Here is a 9,005-nt window from a genome sequence, read left to right as displayed (position 1 = left end):
AATATTTGGTTACAGCCAAAATACTTCTTTCCAACCAATGCAAGTTCTCACTTTTGATCATTTCGATGAAACTTTTGATCCATTTTTGTCCGTTTTCTTCATGTCTTACAGTGATAACCATGGCTTCTGGGTTTCCTTTTAGCACCTTTAGGGTAGGATAATTTGGCATTGTGATGTATCTTTTCATTATAATCTTCATTTGGATTTTTAGCTCCTTCTCTGGTATCTCTTGCCTTGAGCCCTTCCGTTCTTCTTTTCCAAAATTTTTCCTTTCCACCAAACTTAGCAATATTGATCCTTATTCTTTGATCAAGTAGAGCCACATTCCAACGAACATACTTTCTGGTCTTTTTTTGTTTGATAATGAATCAAATCTCACAAACCTAAACCTTTTCCCATTTTTGCTCTTTGCTACGCAACGAACACGTCAACAACATTCCCTATTAGTCCAAAGACATTTTTCAACCATGTCAGTACCCTCACGTATATTGTTCACAGAGAGTGAGATAACGTTATTTTTGTAATGATTAGCCTCCCTTCTCCTTGTACTCCATGCACCATTCTATATAACCTTTTGCATGTTCTCTCGACGGTTCTTTAAATCTCCAGTTTCTTGCCGCCTCCCAACGGTTAAATTTTTATTTGTCAGGAATGAGATTTTCTCATTTACACATAGGTTGACCTAACTACTAATCGAGGACTTAATACTCCTATTTATTTAAAGAACACTCTTTCCTTTGTTTCTTTTACTGTGAGATTGTATTAATTGAAAGCACAACATTTAGCATTGGTTGGAGAATCCTAAAATGGTTCTTGAGGTCCATTATATAAGAACTACAAGCAGGGGTAGCGGTGGTGACGGTCGTCACTTCTCAGTTTGTAATATTTTTTATTTTTATGTGCATAAAATTTAAAATATCTAACTTTGCTACCCTTACACAAAGCAAATGAGTTGATTTACAGTAGTGGTAAAAAATTTAAGTTAACATTCGAAGGCTTGGTTCAATTTATTGTAGGTTCATCGATGATTGTTAATGAATGCAAAAACAAGACCTTTGTTGTTAGATATTTGATAACTCTTCAAAATTAAAATTGCAGTTTCGTTGTTGGAAAATGACCTGCATTATATGTGCATAAATTAAATACAAGGGGAACTTGATTTTACTAACTATATTTGATAATTAGGTGGGTTGGTGAGGATAGGATATTAGTGGGATGATCATGTTGAAAAATCAAAGATCAACGCCACATAAATGTCCTGTCTGAACACTTTGTGCTTAGTTAAGCCAAATAGGGCATTAATGGATAATTATTTTGAAAGCCTACAATAAAATGTTTTAGGAGGCAAATTAATAGCATGTTTGATACAGGGAATAGCTATTCCCATGGTTTTCTTGTTTCCTCGTTTGGCAAGCAGTTGTCCAAAGGAATAGCAATTCTTTAGTATTAGTTATTTCTCAAAAATAGTTAAAACTCGGGATTTACTAAACCCAAGCCCCTTCACGGTACCTACTATTTCATGGTTGGGGGAACAGATTGCAAATTTGATAAAATTAAAATACCCTCTATAACTATGAAATATTACAATCCTAGACATATAAATACTTTCTTTTTCTTCTCATTTTCCCTTGTCCTTTCCTCTCTTCTCACATTCTTGTCTCTCTCATTCTTTCTCTAACTTGCACTGACCATCAGAAATGACGATGGTTGCGAGGACAATGGTTCCATCACTGAATATGGTCGGAAAGCATCAATTTAGTGCTTTATGACAAAATCCGATTGAGGAGTCATTGAATTGGGGATCCACAGTCTGATGTGGCCTCGAGAAGCAATGGATCTAGCACTCCATGGCTAGAGCTGGTCATGAGAAACACTGATCTGGCACCTTAGTTGCCAGATCTAACCACATGGTACTCCAAATCGGTGTTTCATTACACCGACCACGTTTCTAGTGCTCGGTCAATGAAGAAGGAGAAAAGAAAAAAAGAAAGAAAGAATAAATACAATAAAAAGTTAGAAATTTAAATATAAATTAAAAAAAATAATATTTTAATATTTTAATCATAATAATGTTCAAATTATAAATAAAATATTAATATTTTAAAGTATTAATGTTTACATTATTAAATTATTAATATGTTAAGTTTTTAGTCTAAGTATAAATAGAAAATAGAGAATGAAAATAGAGAAAAAATTAAAAATTATACTAATATTTTAATAATAAATTTTTAAAATTTTAAAATTTTGATGACAATTTAAATTGAATAATTAAAAAAGAAAAATTTTGCTTATATTTGTCTTTTGGTATAAAATTTACTAAATTATATAAAGGGTATTTTTGTTGTTCTAAAAAATAAATATTATTATAATAAAAATTTTAAGTTTTTAATTATATATTATAAAAATTAATATATTAAATTTAGAAATTAATTAAAATTATTAATATTTTAATCATAGTAATATTAAATTATAAATAAAACATTAGTATTTTAAAATATCAATATTTTAAATATTAATATTTAAATTATTAAATATTAATATTTTAAATAACTTATAAATAATTAATATTTAAAAAATAAAATGAAAATAAATAATCATAGATATAATAAAAGGTATTTTTATTTTTTTATTTTTTATTCCTTTCTTATTCTAAAGTTATTGTTATCACTCAAATACTGCAATAAGTTATAATAATTATTATTGTCCTATTCCATTTATCATATCAAATTAAGTAATAACTATTCTATTATATTCTTATCTCATATTTCATTCCCGTATATTTCACGAACCAAATGTGCTATAAGGGTGTATTTCTTACAACGAATTAAGGAAACAAGTACTAATTTTATTGTAATATTATTTTTATGGTTTATTTTGCAAAGTTTAATAATAAAATATTATTTTTTATTTTTATAAAATAAAAATAAATTAATAAAAAATTACTTGATTAGATTTGAGTCCTTTCCGTTTTCACAATATAATCTGGAAATTGAAACGAACTAAATATTTGTATCCATTATTTAAATGAAAATGAAATAAATATGTTAAAAAACTACTGGAACCGGATGTGGCGATTTAATCTGATTTTGAATTTTGATACTTTGTTTTCCACAACCCTACCCTCTAAGTGTAGTAGCAAAAACAAAAGCGGCAGTAAAAGACGAATGCATCCTTTGAAAAGTAAAATTGCTGCAACTTTGTTCAAATATGAAGTATTTTGATGTTGTCCCTGTTTAACTTGGCAATGTCAGAGCTATGCTTTTCCAAAAGTCTGTCTGAGGAAAGTGGATGGGATGATTCTACTTAAACCCTTTTTTTATCCTTATAAGTGAAAGCAACGTTATGTTGTTTTAAGATAAAGAAGTCATTAAGGATAAGCAGCTATGCATCATGAACAACGTTCAATGGGTAGCTAAAAGAAAAACAAGAAACAGAGCAAGTATGCAGTGAAGAAGAAAGAAGAAAAGTAATCTGTAATAATAGCTAGTTGAGCTATACTTCATTCGACCTTGAAATATATATGGAAACAAGTTATATTCATAGAGTTTGTTATTATAATTCAAATATTAATAATTTTAATTAATTTTTAAATTTAAAATATATTTTTCATAACATATAATATGTAATTTTTTAAACTTATAAAGGATATTTTGGTTTTTGTCATTTTTTTTAAGGCCATTGCTTCACCAAGGAATAGCTAATACCATGGGAGGTGTTGGGCTTAACTATTCCTTAGTTTTAACTTATGTGGTAACCAAACAAAGGAACATTTGATCCTTAGCCAAACATGCTATTAGTGCATAGCTAAAGAAAAATAAGAAACAGAGCAAGTACGCGGTAAGGAAGAAAGAAGAAAAGTAATCTGTAATAATAGCTAACTGAGCTATACTTACTCATCCGGGAAATATATACGGAAACAAGTTAATTTCATAGAGTTTGTATGCTACAATACTTAACTAACAACCAAAGCAGCTTAGCCATGCAAATATGACATTAAGCAAAAAGGTCAAAGCTACAAAACAGTGAGCTATGGCTGCCTTCTTATGACTTTAGATGCTTGGTCCTCAAAGCAAGCCTTACTTCAACACATGATGCACTGACCCTCCACAACTAATCAATTAGCTCTCCATTACTTAAAAGTGTGAATCAATTCATTCCTTTCTACCTACATAGCGTTAAGCAATTGTATTCGTCCTCCCCGCGTGGTACGCAACTGGAAGATAAAAGAATTTCTGTTTGTTGCAAGGGTGGTCCAGAATTTGGTATTTTCCCTCTTGATTAATTTCCCTGCATTTCCATCCTTCGTTCTTGGCAAAATTCACAGATCTAGTATTAATCTATTTCCAGTTCTCAGTTCTTTGTTACGGTGTTGTGAAAATTTACAGATCTCGTATTAAAATCCATTTTCAGTTCTCAGTTCTTTGTTCTAGTGTTTGTGAAAATTTTGGGGGAGTAGAGATGGCAGATGCTCTTCTTTCAGCCGTTCTAAACACCGTCCTGGAGAACATAAACTTCCTGTGGCTTGAAGAGTTTGGGATCACAGGGGGCTTGAAAACGGAGCTCGAGAGTCTGCAAAGCACCTTAAGTACGATCCAGGCTGTACTTCTTGATGCAGAGGAGAAGCAGTGGAAGAGTGAGGCTATCAAGGATTGGCTGGGAAAACTCAAAGATACGGCTTATCATCTAGATGATATACTAGATGAGTTTGCAACAAGCACTCAAAGAGAAAGGCTGCTGAGAGATGCTAGAAGCCAGGTATGCAACCTTCTATACCTCCTAAACAACTTTTATTTCGCCAAAGATGGGCATAAGTTGAAGATGTTAGAGAAAAATTGGATTGTTGCTGGGGAGGATCCAAGTTCCATTTGAGAGAAGGGATGGAGCCTTTGGAGGACAGAGAAGTCATTGATACAGAGTGGAGAAAAACTAGCTCGCTTGTAAATGAATTAGAGGTGTATGGAAGAGATAAGGAGCTGGATAGAATAATCAATATGCTGTTGAACAATTTAGCAGATCAGGACGGGGTTTCTGTTACACTATATGTGGCATGGGAGGACTCGGAAAGACAACACTTGCTCAATTGGTTTATAATGATGAAAGCATAAGAAAGGCTTTTGATTTGAGAATTTGGGTATGTGTATCCGATGATTTTGATATTACAAGATTAACAAAAGCCATTATAGAGTCCATTGAAGGAAAGTGCAGTATAGGAGAACTAGATCCCCTGCAAAGACACCTACAAGGAAAACTAATTGGGAAAAGGTTTTTGCTTGTATTGGATGATGTGTGGAATGAATATCACGAAAAGTGGGAAGGATTGAAGGAAGCATTTAGATGTGGTGCGAAAGGAAGCACAGTTATAGTCACTACCCGTATTGAGAAAGTTGCCCTTATGATGACAACTACTCCTGTACACCACTTGGGAAGCTTGTCCTATGATGATTCATGGTCCTTATTCAAGCAGCGTGCGTTTAGGATGGGAAAGAGCGAGGATTACCCGCCCTTAGAAGGCACTTGGAAAGGAAATAGTTATGAAGTGTGGAGGGGTGCCCTTAGCAATAAAGGCTTTGGGAGGTTTGTTGCGTTTCAAAGAAAGAGAGAGTGAGTGGCTATCGATCAAAGAAAGCGAGATGTGGGAATTGGCAGATGAGGGGAGCAAAGTCTTATCTGTGTTGAGTTTGAGTTACAGACGTCTAAAACCGCATTTGAGACAATGTTTTACATTTTGCTCTATATTTCCCAAAGATTATATTATGTGTAAAGAGCAGTTGATACAACTTTGGATGGCTAATGGCTTTGTTCCTTCAAGAGGACAAATGAATTTGCATGACATGGGCTGTGAAATCTTCAATGAATTAGCTTGGAGGTCCTTTTTCCAAGAACTCGTGGAGGATTTTCAAGGAAATACAAGATGTAAAATGCATGACCTTATCCATGATCTTGCACAATCAATTATGAGTTGCGAGTGCTCTGCGATTGAACCAAGTCAGCTAGTGTTGACTGTGCCCAAAACAGTTCGTCACATGTTTGTTTCTGGTAATTCATCTATATTTGCTCCTTCAAATGTGGACAACCTACCCAAAGTCTGTTCCTTGCGCACATTGGTTGTTACATAACAACTTCCATTGGAGAATTGCAACTAAACAGAAGCATCTGAGGGCATTAGACGTTACATTTAATGCTGAACTGAAAATCTCAATTGATGATAATTTCAGACATCTAAGGTATCTGAGCTTGTTAATTCTGAAATTAAAACACTGCCAGAATCAATATGCAGCTTCCACAAATTGCAGACACTAAATCTGAGATGTTGTAATCGGCTTCGCAAATTACCCAAAGGTTTGAAGCTCTTGAAAAGTCTTACATATTTGGACATAAAAAAATGTAATGCACTAACTTGTATGCCTGTTGGCCTGGGGCAATTGTCTTGCTTGCGTGGGCTGAGCATGTTCATTGTGGGTAAGGACCGTGGTTGCTGTATAGACGAATTAAAAGGGCTGGCTCTTGAGGGAGAGCTTTGTATTGAAGAACTAGATAATGTAAAAAGTTTAATAGATGCTAAAAGTGCGAATCTGATAATGAAGCAAAATCTAAGATCACTAGGCTTATCTTGGCGCAAAATCGACAATTGTAAGCTACATGAAAATGCTGAGGAGGTTCTTAGTGGTCTCCAACCTCATTCAAGTTTGAAGAAGCTAAGCGTACGAAACTACCATGGTCCAAAGTTTTCATATTGGTTGATGGATCTCCTTGTGCCAAACCTAGTTCACATCACACTGAAAAATTGTGAAAGATGTGAATGGCTTCCACCTCTTGGTAAATTACGCTTCCTCAAGTTCCTTACCATTTCTGGAATGGATGCTCTAAAATCTATTGATAATAGCTTCTATGGAGATGGCGAGAGTTCATTCTCGTCACTGGAGAGTCTCTGTTTCGAGAATATGCTTTCTTTCGAGGAATGGACAACAGCGAATGGGAAAGAAAATTTTCCTCAGCTAAGATCATTAGTTATTAGAGATTGTCCTAAGCTAGTTGAATTGCCAATGCTTCAATCTCTGAAAGAATTGGATATTAGCAAAACCAGTGACTCATTACTTAGGTCAGTGATGCATTTCACTTTTCTCACCACTCTCTCACTTGGCGGCTTTGATGGCTTGACGGTTTTGCCAGATGGACTATTGCAAAATCACAGGCACCTTGAAAGCTTGACAATATGTTTTAAAAATCTGAAATCTCTATCAGATCTTCTCGATAACCTATCTGCTCTCAAGCAATTGGATCTTCAGTACTGCCTAGAGCTTGAAAGTTTTCCAGCAGGACTAGAAAACCTCAGCTCTTTGGAGATATTGCATTTAAGTGATTGTAACAGCCTTGTAACCCTTCCAGAAAATGGATTGCGTGGTTTATCTTCCCTTTCTTCACTGTGGTTTCAAGGTTGTCAGAAATTAGCCTCTTTATCTGATGGAGTGAGATATCTGACTTCGCTCCGAGACTTACTCGTCAATGATTGTCCAGAGTTAAACTCATTGCCCGAGTGTATCCAACATCTCTCTGCACTTCGGAGTTTGACGATTTGGCATTGTGAGAGATTAACTTCTCTGCCAAATGGGATAGAAAACCTTGCCTTGCTTTCAGGATTGGAGATCGAGGATTGCGATAATGTAACGTGTCTGCCTCAAGGGCTACAGAGTCTCACCGCCCTCACAAAACTGAGGATTATAGGATGCCCACATCTGGAAAGGCGGTGCAGGAGAGAGAGAGGAGAGGATTGGCCCATCATAGCCCACATTCCTTCTATTGTAATCATGTCTCGTGAAGAGTACAATTTTCGAGGACGAAGAAGGCCTCTTGGCAACCTGTTAACAAGGTGATTTATCAATTTTTTGTTTTATTTATTCATTTATTTTATTTGACTCCGTTCAAGAAGCTTTAAGCTAGTCATTGCTCAAATGCTATGATTATCTTCTTCAAATGGTTAAATTTATTGCTCTGGTGGGTTGGATCCTGCCCTGTAAAGCACACCATATAAGATACGACCATTGCAATCTATGTATAAATTATTTCCATCTTTTTGGCTTTTTATGTCTCTGTTTTTTGCTAAGATTTTGAAGTTGAAACAAACTTGATCTACCATATAACAGAATAAGATATGACCATTGCAATCTATGCATCAATCTTTGTACCGGTTACTTAATAGCTGCAACATATATGCCATAATGCATTGATCCTTCATAAGGAATGTTGCCATCCGAAGAATTTAAGATATATTACTCTGTCTAAATATATTTCAGGGTTGGTGACTGGACAAATGGGCTCTCCAGAAAGTTTTTGAAATCTTAGTCCAATGTATGAATAACATGGAAGAAACCTGATCGGTGAGATGAATTTCACAATGGTGTGGAGCATCAGAGTTGTGAAATGCGTGCTTTGCAATTCAACATCTTCTGGGATGTGTACTGTCGCCTTCACTTTTCCTTCAAATTGGTCTTTGATGATTAGACAATCATTTTAAGGTGTCAATGTGCAAGTTTGATTACTTATATACTAAAGTGATTGCGTTAAATTTGTGATGTACTCTAGAACACACTACTATACATGTTCAATTTAACATTGAATTTGGGTTACCTTGAATTTGAATTTCTGTATGTTGAACTTAACCTCATGATTCTTATTTTCCTTTTATTTCTGATATAAAAAACTATTAGCAAAATTTAGACTTTAAAAATTTGCAGCTTTCCTTCTTTGCGTCAGGTTTCTGCAGGCTCTGTTTGCAACAAGTTTAGAGAACATTTTAATCCTTAGTGTTTGACTCTGTTTTGAAGAAACCGATTCAGCAGCAACTATATTTCACCGAAACAATCCAAAGAAGAGAAAAGAAAAAGGCAGGGAAACTTGGAGACGTAGACGCACTTGAGAAAGCTTGGTGGGTAACACAAATAAAGTGCGCTTCGGTTGGGGATATTAATAGAGTTCTTCAGGTCCATCATTTAGGAACTAGAAGGATA

General features: G+C 34.7%; 1 pseudogene; it reads left to right on the top strand.

Moving 5' to 3' along the window:
* The first annotated feature begins 3,987 nt into the window (after nucleotides 1-3,987).
* Nucleotides 3,988-7,816, top strand: LOC110425672 (disease resistance protein RGA2-like; annotated as a pseudogene).
* The last annotated feature ends 1,189 nt before the right edge of the window (nucleotides 7,817-9,005 follow it).

The sequence above is a fragment of the Theobroma umbraticum genome, unplaced genomic scaffold (assembly GCF_002168275.2).
Source record: "Theobroma umbraticum cultivar Fairchild unplaced genomic scaffold, ASM216827v3 scaffold_12.1, whole genome shotgun sequence".
In the NCBI taxonomy this organism is placed as follows: domain Eukaryota; kingdom Viridiplantae; phylum Streptophyta; class Magnoliopsida; order Malvales; family Malvaceae; genus Theobroma; species Theobroma umbraticum.
Note: the sequence above shows the minus strand (reverse complement) of the source record. Positions and strands in the feature narration are given on the sequence as shown.